The sequence below is a fragment of the Cervus elaphus genome, chromosome 6 (genome assembly GCF_910594005.1).
Source record: "Cervus elaphus chromosome 6, mCerEla1.1, whole genome shotgun sequence".
Lineage (NCBI taxonomy): Eukaryota > Metazoa > Chordata > Mammalia > Artiodactyla > Cervidae > Cervus > Cervus elaphus.
Genome location: NC_057820.1, coordinates 42,155,759 through 42,172,579, shown reverse-complemented (window position 1 = coordinate 42,172,579; position 16,821 = coordinate 42,155,759). Strand labels below are relative to the sequence as shown.

The 16,821-nt window shown below is 36.7% G+C and overlaps 1 long non-coding RNA gene across 1 annotated transcript in view; it reads left to right on the top strand.

The window, feature by feature from the left end:
* LOC122696547 overlaps positions 1-5,859 on the top strand; it is a 34,434-nt gene extending 28,575 nt beyond the window's left edge. The window contains exons 2-3 of the long non-coding RNA XR_006341775.1: positions 3,205-3,257; positions 5,005-5,859. This is a non-coding gene — a long non-coding RNA (uncharacterized LOC122696547). The remainder of the gene's footprint in view (positions 1-3,204; positions 3,258-5,004) is intronic.
* The last annotated feature ends 10,962 nt before the right edge of the window (positions 5,860-16,821 follow it).

Sequence of the window (16,821 nt, the reverse complement as noted above, 5' to 3'; positions counted from 1 at the left end):
AAAAATGTATTTTGGGACACATAATACATGTGCATATTTATTTTCACACATTGACACCATCTTAAAGCCATAAGAATTCCATTTTTTTTTCCCACAATCTTTTCCAACTGTTTCCAAACACATGCTGTGTATTTCTACAAGATGAGCCTCCTTGTATTTCTTTGAAAAATGTATTTTAAGGAACATTTCCTCAACATTATTGACAAATACAAACAAATCCTTTTGTCAGTATTATTATGAAACCTTGCAAATTTCAATTTCCAAGATCCCTATTATGTTACAGCTGCAGAAGGCCGTTTGCAATTTTTGTCTTGTTCTGGTCTGTTTTTCTCCTTTCTTTACCTATTGTATACATCCTCATCTGTGCTGGCTAGGATAAGATTAAAAGCTATAATTTTTATATAGAATCATTACTCTAATAACTATAATAGCTATTGTGGTTAGGTCTACATAAATAGGTATATTCTTGCTGACTTATTTTAAAGGACTATAAGGCACATCTTTTATTTACCTAATAAATTTGGAAATCACATTTATTAGAAATATCACTGCTTTAAACTATGCTTTAAGTATGTCTGAAAATTTACATTAATTTCCTTTGGGAACCAAGAAACCAAGAAATGGCATGGCTGGAGTATATTTTCTGTATCAGGTGTTACAGAATCATGCTGGTAGCCATAGATAGGCAGATTTTCTGCAAATGAAACTAGACCCATTATGATTCATCATACCTTCTGTTAAGTTAATGGATTGCTAAGAACTTGAATGATTTTCAAGACAGAATAGGTACTTCGAAACACTTCGTGTTAACATAGAAAACTGTTATTAGCATCATATATGAATCCAAAGATAGTAATTACTGATAGGCACCACTGAATTTTGCCACTGCTAATGTCATTTGGAGGATCAATTTTGTAATATAGGTTAATAAATCCCATAAATTAGAAATTTTGAGTGTCTACCTCTCACACATGTTATTCTAGGTGAAAGACCTAGATTTCCCAATTATGTTCAGTCTTAGTCCTAATCTTCTTTGGTCTATAAAACTTAGTCTTGCAGCATACAACAAAATGACATAAAATAGATCACAAGAGAAAAACTGAAATTCTATGGCAATATTGCTGTGAGTATATATCCTCAGTAGCTTTTATTAGGTCTCATCTATGAAGGGGTGTTACAAAATGATAAGATCACTCATTCTTTATGCATCGATCAGTATGCATTTACTGGTATGACTTGTGCATGGTAATATTTTTATGATGGTACAAAAATGATATCTTTCTCTGGCAGATAAGAAGTGACCAGTAATCATTTTATCTTATTTCTTGACCCTGCATGTGATGGGTATGACTAAGCCCTTACTTCTTCCTAAGATTAACTACCTCCCTGCACTTTGGAATGCACTGTTGCAAACAATGCACATCAGAAAGCAGAATTTTTTAGTTGGAGTGAAGTGGGTTAAGAAAAGTCCTTTTCAAAAAAAAAAGAAAAGTCCTTTTCTCATACCATCTATTGAAGAACCCACTTGTAAAAGTCTTGGTGGTTTGGAAGCAACTTAAAACATGATGTATTTGGAGACTGACCATTGGATGCAAGCAGATTCACAAATGCATGAGGTGTCCAAGGGAATGAAATAGGTAAGCTGATCTATTTCTTATGTCAAGCATAAGAAACGGATAAATATTAAAAATAAAAAAACTTCAACAGCGTCCATACTGGCTATCAGTACTGAATTTCTAATGTCATTCAAGACCTTACATGGTTTGGGATCTATCTCTCTTTGCAGTTTGTCTTTTGTTATTCCAGCCCATGTCCCTGATGCTTTAGCTTAACTGTACAATCCAAAAATGTGCCCTGTATTTTACATCTCTAATTATTTTACTGCCGCTTTCCTTCTGGGAAAATTTCCCACACTGTTGCATGTCAGAACGCACTTCCTCCGCAACTGGTTTAGAGAAGTCCCAACCTTAAAGATATTAGGTTCCTTTAGGTGAAACTGCAAATAGTCTTTAAAAATATCTTGCAATTATATGGACAATATATTTCCATATATAATATATATTTATGTAGCACTATCTTATTTGACAGGCGTTTTTATTAAAATGATACAAATGGAGAAGAATTGACATTTAGAATAAGGGAGATAATTATTCTGTTTAAACAAGCATATGCACAATCACATCACAACTTCTGTGTTGTTGAATGCTTGGTTTAAAGATTAATTTTGCTGTCAAGGCATTAAGCTTTGTAATTTAAGACAAATTAGATACTGGGTTTTGGGTCTGACATGTCTATTGAAACAGTTACATATGAATAACTTCCAAAGTCCCCCATCCACTTCTTTATAACAAGTTGAGGTTTCTTTATTCTTTCTTTAATATGTTTTAATTGGCAATTTCTTATAGCAGGGTAATTTTTAGAGTAGTTTTATAGCTGTTACTTATGTGCAGCAGAATGGGCCAACTGTGGAAGCAGACATAGATACATACTTTCAGGAAGAGCAAGTACCATGAGACCTCAATGGTCAAAGACCTGATAAGAAACATTGCCAGTGTTGGAATAATGATTGCTATAATTCATTAAATCTATTCTCAAAATGTGTGTATGAATATATACAAAAGTCAGTTTTGCATATATAATGAATCTTATTAATGTGAATGAATGAAGATATTGTTGGATAAAATCTCAATTTACCTATCCAAAATGTTTACCTTAAAAATGAGACTGGGATTTGAAGAATATAAATCAATATAGTCTGAAAAGTTCAAAACAAAATGAGATTGGAAATTGTCATGAAGAAAGGGAATTGCTAATGTTGGCCAAAGGTCTTGTTACATTAGGCAAGACTCTGCTTTCATGGAAAACAACTTAACCATCAATCAAAAATGAAAGCAGTACATAGAATACAGTGCAAATTTAGACATATGTGGTAATGGGAATTGAGATGAAGAAAGAAAAGAAAAGATAAGAAGCCAGAGAAGAAAAGGTGAATAGCCCAGACACACATTCATAGCTCCTCTAGGTTTCCTATAATATACAAATTTTTGTCTATATTTTCTTAGATCCATATAAATGTATAGGGTCAATTTTGGCTCTGTTAATAGTAGATTAAATGCAGGATATATACTTCTTCCATGTATGAAAGCAAAAATAGGCCGTTTGCTGTTGGTGTTGGTTTTCATTTCACTTGCCTCTTTTTTCAAGGTCACAAGATGGCTTCTCGCCCCCGAGCATCATATTCTCACAACATTATCAAGGTATGAAGCAGGAGAAGGGGTGATGTGAGTAAACTCTCCTTGTGTATCTGTTATTTCCATCTGTTACTTGTAGGAAGGGACCGGCACTTTCCTACACCACAGCGCGTGCTTGTACGCTCAGGCATGCCCGACTCTTGGTGACCCTGCAGGCTGGAACCTGCCAAGATCCTCTGTCCATGGGCTTATCCGGGTGAGAATGGATTAGGTTGTCATTTCCTTCTCCAGGGGATCTTCCAGACCCGGGGATTGAACCCGTGTCTCTTGTGTCTCCTGCACTGGCAAGTGAATCCTTTACCACCACACCACCTGGGAAGCCACGCCACTGTATACTTATTTTTATTTAATCAGCCAAAACAAGGGTTGGGTCATCTCTTGTTGTGAATAAGAGGCTGGAAGAATTAGTATCTATAAAAAGAGGACAGGGTTATCATGACTGGCTTAAATCAATTATGATTATCCCTTAGTGCTGGTCACTATGCAATCTTAAAAAATTGCCAAGTAAGAAACAGCAGAAAATGTCTATTGGCAAAAACTAACAATTTATATGACAAAAAAAAAAATATAACCTGAAAAATTAGTTGCATAGAGGTGCCAGATCATTAAAAATTTTTATCTTGAATAAGTTAACAAACAAAAATATGTGTTCTAAGAAAGAACTATAGAATGAATATAATATGGAGGGCAGTATATTATACAGATAGTCAAAGATTTCCAAATAATTTTATTTTAACTTGTATTATTTTCATTTTTAAAACTTTTAATTTCTCTAAACAAAAACAAAAAACCTACAAAAGCAGTTCACCAATTTCTTCCACCCCTGCCCCTTTTTTCTGGAGACTACCAATCTGTTCTCTGAGAGATTATATAGTATTTGTCTTTCTCTGTCTGATTTATTTCACTGAGCATAATGCCCTTAAGATTTAGCCAAATTTTACGTATATATATATATATATATGCATTTTCTTTATCCATTAATCTATTAATTCATCCAAGGACATTAGTTGTTTCCTTCTCTTGGCTATTGCAAATAATGCTGCAGTGAGCATGGGGGTAGATATATCTTTTCAAGTTAGTATTTTCATTTTCTTTGGATAAATACCTAGAAGTGGAATTGCTGGATAATACAGAGGTTCTATTTCGAATTTTTTGAGGAAATGCCATACAGTAAGTTCCTTACATACAAATGGGTTTCCTTCTGAGAGTGCATTCATAAGTCCAGTTTGTTCAGACACCCAACAAAATTAGGCTAGGTACTCAACTAACACAGCCTCCTATGTAGTACTTTACTGTAACAGGTTTATAATACTTTTCACACAAATAATACATCAAAAAATGAACACAAAAAATAAAGAAGACATTTTTAATCTTACAATACAGTACCTTGAAAAGTACAGTAGAACAAGGAGCAAAGCTGGCAGAGTGAGGCGCGTTGAGGCTTGCTGGCCTTTGGGCCAGGGGACAGGCCGGCCCCCGGGGGCTGAAGTGCTTCCACTGGCCCGTTTGCAAGGAAGAACAGTTTCCTTGCCATTTAGGTGCTTTTATATTCATCTCAAAAAGAAGACAAAATGCTGAACTTGGGATTTGTCACGTATTTCTATGTCATCTCTTGGAGTGGGTTAGTCCTACTTCTTCTATCTGGTCACCTTCCCTATTCTTGAAATGTGGATATCTCTTCTCGACACTTTACCTCCATGATTTGGATTGGAAAAGGCTGCTTTTTTGTTTGATTGTTTGTTTCACCACTCAGATTCAACACAGAGAAGCTTCTGGGGTGCAGTCATCCTGCCAACTTCCCTTGGAAGAAAGAAGCAATTGACATGTATCTTCAACTGCTGTTTGCTTAATCACGAAAGAACTATTTCAAAAGCTGAAGGCAGATGTCTGGTTTGAAACAGATGCTTTGATGGTGATATTTGTGACTTCTTTACCTTTTGTTCCAAACAAGAAGACTAAATATAAATAGCAGATATCGGTATGACATCAGGGTTTTGGTTTTTTTTTTTAACATCTTCCAGTTTTAACCACTATCATGACAAGCACATTTGAGACTTGCAGCAATAAATTCCAGATATATGTTCTAATTTGAAGTGAAAGAGATGCTTTAAAAGTGACATATGTATCTAAATCCTGGCTCATCCTTTGACATGGATTTACTAGATAAGAACAAAGGTCCCATTTTGCAATAAAACCTTTGATGTGATAAAGAAGCAAAAAGACAAGATATCACAAGGTTACTTTCATATGTGAATAAGCCATCACAAACATATAAATACCTATTTTTACATATGTAAGTCCACAGTTTGGGATAATAAGAGGAATTTTTCTCCTGAAGAAGGAAGCTGTGGTTGACTTCATTCTCAGAAATCTTTGGATATTTGGTATTTTTAAATGTTTTTTTCATTCATCTAAGGAATGACCACATTGTGAAGATGCTAACCCTATGAATGCATGCTTGGGTTTAGTGAAATATTGGTAAAAAGGAAACAGCAGTTTTGACTCTGGTGATGGAACCCTCTTCACCTCGGTAGCATGAGAGACCTACTGTATTATAAATTGCTTCATTCTTTTTTGCGGAGTCTTATATAGCACTTGTGGAGAAAGAAATGGCAACCCACTCCAGTACTCTTGCCAGGAAAATCCCATGGACAGAGAAGCCTGGTAGGCTACAGTTCGTGGGGTCTCGAAGTGTTGGACACGACTGAGCGACTTCACTTTCACTTTTCACTTTCATGCATTGGAGAAGGAAATGGCAACCCACTCCAGTGTTCTTGCCTGGAGAATCCCAGGGACGGGGGAGCCTGGTGGGCTGCCGTCTATGGGGTCACACAGAGTTGGACACGACTGATGTGACTTAGCAGCAGCAGCATATAGCACTTGAGACTTGGTTTTACATGCTGTTAAGGCTGGAAGAGAAGTGGCACAAGTGGATTTTCTGTTCAGAGGATGTGATGGACCTTCCAGTATGACCTGCCTCAACTATGAACACAGAGGAGTGGGAAAAAAAAGGAGGAAAGTTTCCATATTGCTCCTTTCTCCTAGGAAGAAGAAGTGAAAATGCTTTATGCAGCTCCATCTGAGTTTATGGTGTTTCGCATTCTTATAGCTCTGCTTTTTGTAAGAGCATAAATAACTTTTTCCCTTTGACCCAAGATGGGTTCTTGGGTATTTGATTTGTTTTTCTAGGCAATAGGTGTAATGTTTGGCTGAAAAGGCTTGGGCTCAGGTATACCTCCTTTCTCCAGTTGGAACTGAACTTTCTCATCAGAGACTGGACCTCAGAAGAAATGTACCCAAGCATGTCATTGGTTCAGTGTAGATTTAGAAGAAATTCAGAGTCTGAAAAAAAGTGGACAAAACCCTCAAACAGGAAAAATAATTCCAATAAGAAAAGTAATGCACTTCCTTTCTGTTAAAACATATACTATCGATGAACAGACTATAGGGTAAAGCTGTCTTTGCTTCCAAATCAACAGAGGACCATTATATGAATTGCCAGGTCTTTATATCAGAAGAATGAAACCTTTTATAATAAGTCTTTGTGAGTAGAGAAAGAATTTAAAGCTGCTTCAATGAAATTAAGATCAAATAAAAAAATGTACAGTAGTACAGTACAACAGCTTGCTTGCTGGCATCGAGTGAGCAGGTAAAAAGAGTTACTGACTTGGGGAGGGAGGGGGTGGGAGATTGTAGAGCTGAAGGATCATCAGCGATAGAAGGAGGGCAGGCTGCAGTTTCACCCGTGTTTCACATTGATAGAATGCACATTCAAATCTTTGAATGTTTGAAACTTGAAGGTTCATAGGCAGGGGACTTATTGTACAATTTTCCAGAGTGGCTGTATTAATTTACATTCCCACCAACAGTCTATCTTGGTTTCCTTTTCTGTACATCTACACCAACATATTCTTCTTTATAATAGCCATTCTTACTGGTGTGAGGGGATACCCCATTCTGGTTTTTATTTGCATTTCTCTGATGATGAGTGATGTTGAGCATCTTTTCATGTACCTGCTAACCAAATGTATATCTTTTCTAAGAATATGTCTGTTCAGATATTCTGCCCATTTTTAACCAGATTGTTTGTTTTCTTACTATTGAGTTGTATGAATTTTTAAATATATTTTGAATATATCCCCTTTTTAGATATAAAATTTACAAATATTTTCTCCCATTCAGTAAGTTGCCTTTTCATTTTATTGACAGTTTCCTTTGCTGTGCAGAAGCTTTTAAGCATGATATAGCTCCACATTTTATTTTTGCTTTTGTTGCTTTTGCATATACTGTCAGATTAAAAAAAATACTGTTAAGACCTATGTCCAGGAGCTTTCTGCCTATATTTTTTCTAAGAGTTTTATGGTATCAGATCTTACATTCAAATTATTAATCCAGTTTGAATTAATTTTTGTATATGGTGTAAGTGAAGAGTCCAGTTTCATTCTTTTGCCTGCAAACTTTTTACCTGTCCAATTTTCCCATCACCACTTACTGAAGAAACTGTCCTTTCTCTATTGTATATTCTTGACTCCTCTGTGATAAATTAATCGATCATATACACATGGGTTTATTTCTGGGCTTTTTATACTGGAAACTAGGACTATTTATTGATTTCTTCTCACATACTTTATCTTGCACATTCCTCGCACCCACCATGGTTAACTCTGCTATGGTTTTCAATTGAAAGCTAAGAACACAAAGATCTAGAGGAAGCACATTACTATTTATGGTCACCATTTTAAGTACCATGGATGAAACTAAATCCTGTACTCTGATTTTAAAGACTGTCTTCTTTCTGTAATCCTACCACATTATTATATCCACTTTTGTAACTTCAGTGTCTCATTCTAATATGTTAATTGTAGAGATTTTTCACAAGGTTACAGAAATATCACAGAAGGTTGATTACCAAAATTATCCACCTCTATTCGGTCACCAACACACATATATCCTTTGTCTTACTGTGCTACCAGAGGAATGGAGCCAGCTCCAGGGTGTGTGCAGTGGCTGATGCCGTCACTCGTAATGAGGCCTTCTGGTACTTGGCCAGCTATTAATATGTGTCAGCGTGGCTCTGCTCTCAAATCTTGAAATCTGTTTGCTCCATTCTGAAAACATGTGAATGTTCAATTTAAGAAAAATGGAGAGGCGTCTTGCTCTGCAGATTCTGTGAAAAAACCAAAACCAAACAATTTTTACAAGAGTTGGCTTATAATTTAGTTTTACACATAAAGAAATGTTTCAGTGTTACACATGATAAAAAAATAGAGGTGGAAGCAATATACACTTAGCACAGAGGGTGAGGAAACACGAGGCATGAAGCATCTGTTAGTCTATCAAATAAAATGACAAATACACCATCTTAAAAAAAAGGTTTTGTGAGATGACTGTGAAAACCAGGAAAATAAAAAGAGTCTAGAAATCACATCAAGTTCTGTATCTGCAGGTAATAGCACAGAGGACTTGTGAGACTTGCACTTATTTTGTTGCATATTTTTGCCACATAACTACTAAGATAAATTATTAGTTATGCCCAAGTAACTGATATTTCCTCTTACAGTTTTGTTTTAAAAATTCTAAGATTCTAAAATCTTATCCAACTCTCATGCCATCATTAATTTTCAGGATTTGTGTGACTGTTCTGTGGCTCAGTCCTGTCCAACACTGTGCAACCCCATGCGCTGTAGCTCACCATACTTCTCTGTCCATGGAATTTTCTAGGCATGGAATTTTCCAGAATACTGGAGTGGGCTGCCATTTCCTTCTCCAGGGGATCTTCCCAAACCAGGGATTTGAACACACATCTCTCTCATCTCCTGAATTGGCAGGCAGCTTCTTTACTGCTGAACCACCTCGGAAACCCCAGTTCTCAAGATAAAGCTTAAAATTCATAGGCAATGTCAACATGATTCAGATTTGCTTCTTAAGTATTATTGTTGCTGGAGGCTTTTCTTTTGGGTTAAACAAAGAAATACATATTGAAATGCAGATTCCTTGGCCCCATAAGAGAGGAGCTGATGCAGAAAGTCTCTTATGGGTTCTGAAATCTAGATTCTTAAGAATCTTACCAAGTGATTCTTGGAATCATGTAGGTGTGGGAACATCTGCACTAAACAGGCCACTTTTGATAGTAACTGGATTATGAAAAAATAAGGTAGTGTTTTGCAGCAGAGATATTTTATTTTAATGACTTTGTGTTTATTGGAATATGACTGCGGGTTATGACCAAACTAGACAGCATATTAAAAAGCAGAGACATTACTTTAGCAACAAGGGCCCATCTAGTCAAAGCTATGGTTTTTCCAGCAGTCATGTATTATGTGAGTGTTGGACTATAAAGAAAGCTGGGCGCCGAAGAATTGATGCCTTTGAACTGTGGTGTTGGAGAGACTCTTGAGAGTCCCTTGGACTGCAAGGAGATCCAACTAGTCCATCCTAAAGATCAGTCCTGAATATTCATTGGAAGAACTGATGCTGAAGCTGAAACTCCAGTACTTCGGCTACCGGATGCAAAGAACCGACTCATTGGGAAAGACCTTGATGCTGGGAAAGATTGAAGGCAGGAGGAGAAGGGGATGACAGAGAATGAGATGGTTGGATGGCATCACCGCCGTGATGGACATGAGTTGAGTAGGCTCCGGGAGTTGGTGATGGACAGGGAAGCCTGGGATGGTGCAGTCCATGGGGTCGTAGAGAGTCGGACGTGACTGAACTGAACTGAAGAAGCACTCTGGTAGTGAGAAAAGAGCAGCTATTGCTCTTGAGTAAATGAAAGAAACTTAAATTTGGGTGATATAGGAATGTTTAGCTTTCAGATCAGATGTTTAGTGTTTACAGCTTTTGTGGTCATAAAAGCATTTTTATATTTTAACTATTGCTGTAAAAATAGCATTTTTTTCTGACCCAAAGTTCCCTTGTCCTTAACTCTTTCTTTTTAAACTAGTTTTATTAGAACATAAACATAATAAAACTATTATATGAGTATTTTGATTTGAATTCTCTGAGAAACATACTATAGCAGAGAAGGCTGTGTACTCGTTTCTTTAATACTCATACACCTATGTTGCTGCTGCTGCTAAGTCGCTTCAGTTGTGTCTGACTCTGTGCGACCCCATAGATGGCAGGCTCGTCATTCCTGGGATTCTCCAGGCAAGAGCACTTGAGTGGGTTGCCATTTCCTTCTCCAATGCATGAGAGTGAAAAGTGAAAGTGAAGTTGCTCACTCGTGTCTGACTCTTCGCGACCCCATGGACTGCAGCCCACCAGGCTCCTCCGTCCATGGGATTTTCCAGGCAAGAGTACTGGAATGGCTTGCCATTGCCTTCTCCAATACACCTATGAGAGACCCATTTTTTTCTCATTTAATAGAAAAATGAACAGAGCCTCAAAGAGGCTAATTAACTTGACCAAAGTCACACAGCAAATAGGTGGTAAATCCAACACAGATTTCAGGCTGCCTGGCTTCATTTCCAAGGAACTGACTACTCACTTGGAAGAGTGTACTTTTTTGTTTTTCTTTAAAATGGACACTCTTGCCTTCTATTCCCCATGAGAAAATCCACAAATGGTATTCTTTAAAATCAGTTTAGTCAGATGATTTGATGGTAGTTCTCTTTTAAATAGAAATTCTAAGAACTCGTAAAGTACCACCATCGTGTGTGTGTGCACGCGCCCACACACACGTGTGTTCTGTGCTGCAGAGTGAATGAGGGATGGTGATGCTATGAGCAGTATTTGTCTAAATGGGCAAATAATTTTCCATTCTGTTAGCATGTACTCTTCCCCTCGTGTTGTTTTCATATCCTTTACTGCAACTTTCCAAATGGAAAGTGCATGATGTCAGGATAGTTGTAGAAGCATGCCTTTTCCATTTTAAAAGCATATGTGGAACTCTGTAAGAAATCAGTCTCAGCCTACGAAAATTTTCTCAGATGTGAGTCTTCTGCACTATTCCAATTAAAGTGGATCTTTCTCTCTACCATGGGAGTTGCACTGTGTAACTGATTACCAAGCACATCATGTAAACTGCTCTTAGAAACTGCAGACAGCCCATTATGGAGAATGCACCTTATTAACCAAGGTCATATTAGAATCTCACCCTGGTAAGGAATCGCTTCAAATGTACAGTACATCAATAGGCACACAGGCTGCGAAGTAGTGTTTTCCAATTAAATGAATCAGTTTGACCTTCTGAACTATAAATAAACTGCAGCAACAGCTCCTGATTAGGCTTAAGGAGTCTGACTTCCATGGCAAACAAATGCCTCAGAACTTAAGCATACTTAGAAAGTTAATCCTGTAAGGAGTCAATGAACAGATTTAAAGTTTCAGCATTAGTGCCTTGGACCCGAGTTTCTTCAAATTTCTGCAGTGCAGGCAGAATGAGAATGCATCCCTCTGAATAGATAAACAAGCCCTGAATTAGTTTTTACCCTCCCTCAGGATAACTAATTGAACAGAAGTAAACCCATTTTCAAAACAGAATAAAAATATTTGCTTCCTTTACTTAACAAATAAACTATTTGCTTCCCTTAGTAATGGCTTGGTTGGGCTACTGGCCCTGCATTGATAAGTGTAATTAACTATACTCAGTGGAAATTTTAACTAGTATGTCAAAAAATAGATTTTGACCCTTGTTAATTTTTGTTTGCTATCTATCTTTAGAACTAATTCAAAACCCATTCATTCCATTTAGATCTGATGTTAAAATGCAACCCAATTCTTTAATTTAAAAGCATTGTGCTTAGTAGCTGTCTATATAAGGCTGACAATGCTGACCCATCTTCAAGGGACAGTACACTTGAGTTGTTTTTCTATGTCAGCAGTGGATTTCCATAACCTTTGTAGGTTTCAGTTTTCTCTTCTGTAAAATGAGGGACATGGACTAAATAAGATTTAAGTGTTAGAGGCTAAAATTTCTATTAATCTCTATACATATATAGCTAACAGAAGTTCAGACATTGTTTAACCAGTTCAGACAGAAATGATTAATTTTCAGTATTTACAGTATTCACTTGTAATTTTTATCATAATGAATGGGAGAGATGATAAATACATAAGTACATAAAATTCTGCAAATTCAAAGAAATAATGGCTATTATATTTTCCCATTAGGAAGATAAGAGATTTAATAATTAAGAATACAAGCTCACCTTATATAAATACCACTTTGGAATTTTTATATGAAGCATTCAGTTTCTGAGAATGGCTTTAAACAGCTTTGTGGGCTCTTTAAATTTGAATAAAAGTCCTAGCCTAGGGCTCTGACTGCTGATAGGAGACAATACGGTTTTTTCACACCATTTCCTCTGACAGAAACAGGAGGGAAACAGCAAACTGAATGGTGCTCAGTCGTTCAGTCATGTCCGACTCTGTGACCACATGGACCGTAGCCCACTAGGCTGCTCTGTCCATGGAATTCTCCAGATAATAATACTAGAGTGGGTTGCCATTTCCTGCTTCGGGGGAATCTTCCCAACCCAGGGATAGAACCTGCATACCCCTGTCCTTTTAGTCATCTCTTGCATTAGCAGACGGGATCTTTACTACCAGCACCCCCCTAGGAAGCCCCAGATTTGAAATCTCCCATGTCACATCCCATTATTTACATGTATAATCTCTTTACCTACTGAATTTAACAATTCCAGCAATTCCAAGGCAGGCATGGAGGAGGGGAGAAACATTTTCTTGAACTAAGATTCAAGAGTATTTGTTTCAGATGTTGAGAAAGGGGGTAATGTGAGGTTGATCGATCATACATACAGAATTGACCTGCATCACATAAAGTTAGTTTTATTTGACATAGAATGGTCCCCTACTTGTGATAGTTTGATTTACTACTTTACAGTAGTGTGAAAGTGATTCAGTTCAGTAGAAACTGTACTAAGAATTTTGAAATTTTATCTTTTCTGGGAGCTAGAGATGTACAGTATGATATTCTCTCATGAAGTGGGCAGTGACAGCAAACTTCAGCTCCCAGTCAGCTGCAGGATCACGAGGGTAAACAACTGGCGTGCTTAAAGCATTCTGTATTCATACAACCATTATGTTTCAAACGATCAGTACTATATTCCATAAATTAGATGAGGCATTCAGTACTTTATTATAGGATAGGCGTTGTGTTAGGTGATTTTGCCCAATTATAGGCTAATGCAGAGCTAATGTAAGTGTTCTGAGCACATTCGTGGTAGGCTATGCTCAACTATGATGTTCAGTAGGTTAGGTGTATTAAATGCATTTTTGACAATGATGTTTTCAACTTATGATGGACTTATTGGGACATAACCCCACCCTAAACCAAGGAAGCTCTGTAGTGTAATGGTTGGAAAATGAGCTCATCATCTAAATATACTAGGGTGAAATTGTAACTTTTGATAAGGTTTTTACTTAATGTTTTGTACATCTAAATGCATACCTATCATGACATGTGTTGATGCCTGAAGTGAAATTTTGAAGTGGGGAGTGCTTCTTTATTTTGTCCTCTATCTGTGTAGGTTTTTCTGTCCTTAAGCACTCTTTCATCCTCTAAATATCACTACTCTTCAAACTCAAAGAAAGGCATCTGCCAGGTAGATTCACTGGAAAGCTTTTGTTACTTATTATGTCATTCAAAGCTCACCAGTCTCCTCTATCCATGGAATTCTCCAGGTGAGAATCCTAGGTTGGGTTGACATTCCCTTCTCCAGGGGATCTTCCTGACCCACGGATTGAACCTGGGTCTCCTGCATTGTAGATAGATTCTTTACCATCTCAGCCACCAGGGAATCCCCTTTATTTAATGAAATATTGAATATATTTAAAAGAGAGAGGATTAACTCAAGTGACTGATCTCTGCTAATAAGGTGCAACCTGGATCCAGGAAGTATTTCTAATAAAAATGATCTTCCAGATGCTCTTCTTTTTCTATAACACAGGCAGGGACCTGTTATTTTTTTCTTTTCTCAAGGTTGTGAGGAGAAGCTGAGATAAGGTAAACTCAGCAGGATTAGCATTTTGTTCACTTCTATTCCTATTTTCCCCCAGCACTTAAACAGTGCCTGACATAGAGTAGGGCTTTAATACATGTATATTAATCTATGAGTCTCTGTCTACCAAAATTACTGTCTCTTACTACCAAAATTCAAGCAAATGCCTTTGAAGAAGAAGTCATAGGTAAATTTGCCCCATGTAACTGGGTATTTGGGGACAGAGTGAGGAAGTGTCTATCTGCACTTTTAAGGTTCAAAAGGAGCCTGAACTCTGAGAGGCTTTCCCATCAGACCAAAAGCCAGCAAATAGACTGCTCCTTTGAGTTAAACTCTGGCTTGTCTTCTGTGGTAGTTTTAGCTTTGTCGTGGGTGTTTTTTACTTTTCCTTGGGGTATTAGAATTCAATGAAGTTGAGTTATCAGGTATTGAGTAGCAAGTTCCCCAAAATAGGAGAGGAAATTATTCTAGCTAACTCTGCCTCTGAAGCAAATGTTTACTGAAGAAGGGCCATTAATTAATCTTGGGACAATAAAACCCTTTTCCTGTCCTGTCTCCAGTTAATAATGCATGACTGAAAGTTATGTTCTAACTGTAAATCAGGGCAAATAAAAACATACCACAAACTTATTTTCCTTCCAAGTCCTATAGCTTGATATGTATGTTGTTTTAATATTCCCACTTGGGGCTGTACATCTAATGCTATCTTTGAAATTGTGCTAACAAGCCTGAAAATATTGGGGCTTTTTAGTACATTTTTATTACAATGGAGGATTTTGAAAAATGAAATCTGATGCATCTTACTCAGAATATAATGTGAAAGCAAAATAGGAAATAAGAACTCAGCAGTAGAATTTATGCCACATGGTAGAATTGCCTTAATTCATTATCTTGCATTAAATACTATATTTCTTTCATTTATGACATAACTTTTTATTCTGCTAGCATTTTTAAAATAAGAATGTTTTTTTTTTTTTATCCAGAAGATTTCATATAGTCAAACCTATCTCTAGCAAGGGGGATTGGATGACGCAGTAGTAATGTGTTAAGGCCACTGGCATACTTTTAAAAATGTAACAGACCATTAGGAATAATATTGAGATGAAGGTCTAGAATTTTAGAGAGGACATTTTGGGTTCTGGGGAGAATTGGATAAGTTGGAAATTAACTCATCATTCAGATAAGTAGTAGTCTGGTTCAAACAAAATGGCCTTCTTTACAAATATCAATAATGCTGATAATTATGAGTTACAAATTCATAATTTCACCATAACAAGAAGTGTGAGGCCACATTGACTACTCTAGAACAGTTTAACTACTAAATGCTTTTGTAAATTGGATAAATTTATTGAATTCCATTGAGACCTTTTTCTACAGAGTAAAATGCAAAGATTGGATTAAACCTGTGTTTTAAGGACCCATTAGGGATTCACAAACTGATACCTGGGAAGTTTGTGGAGAGAAAACTTATGTGGTGTTAGGGTCTGAACTGAATAGCCAGCTGCCATAATCAGAATTAATATAGCTTGTTGGGTGGATCTCATGCCTCTAAAGCGGCATTTTTAGGAAGGAACCAAAGACTTATGAGAGAAGTGGATTTTTCCTTACCTTAGGAAATAGACATTCATCACAAGGCTACAGAAGGTGCACCTTAGTTAAAGTGAGGATAAATCCAATTGTTTATCCTAAGCCAAGTTGTCATCAGAGATGACAACAGAAAAGAAAGCACTCTGGGCAACAACTATGAGAGTTTCCCTTGGTGAGGGGTCTTATATGTATCCTGATAGGGAAAACAATTAGCAGTTAACAGATTTACACTATGGCCCCTATAGTGTATGGATATATCAAGAGCTTCTGGGCAATCATTTGGGGAGAACTGGAAATATCTGGGCAATAATCTGGACAGAAAAGCAGCAACAGATGCAGGCATTCAATCTGTGAAAAGTAAAGAGATAGCAAACTCTAGCTGTGCTGATTTAAACAGGCACTTCTAACATCTCGGGCAGTCAACTGTTCATTATTTTATAGTCACTTTCCCAAAGATGGAAGTAAAGTGTTTTATTTTGCTGAAATTTGCCCTTTAAATTTTATACTGTTTCTTGATAACAAAAGTTGATTTTATAAATATTTCCAGAGAAAGAAAAGCAGGTAACAGTGAGGGGGGTGCAGAATTTATGTATTAACATATCATTCTCCTTTGATTTATGAAAGAGGAATGAGTTTGATAACTAAAAGAGCTTGTTGATCCAGCAGAATTTAAAATTAACTTTGTTTCAATGTGGTGATCTTATTGTTTATTTTTTGAAATTAAAAGAAAAAAGATTCTGCATTGTAAGCAGATTAGTTAAGCTGATATATAGTATTTTCCTTTATATCATCTGCCATATATTTGTAGAACAAAGATGATACAGCTGAGTTCACAATATAAATGTACAAGTATCTTCATTATTACATGAACCACTCTGTAATAACTAATTATCACTTATTGTGATAGTTAATTTTATGTGTCAATTTGACTGGATCGTGGGCTGCCAGATATATAGTTAAACATTACTTCTGGGTGTGTCTGTGTGGGTGTTTCCAGAAGAGGTTAAGCATTTGGATCC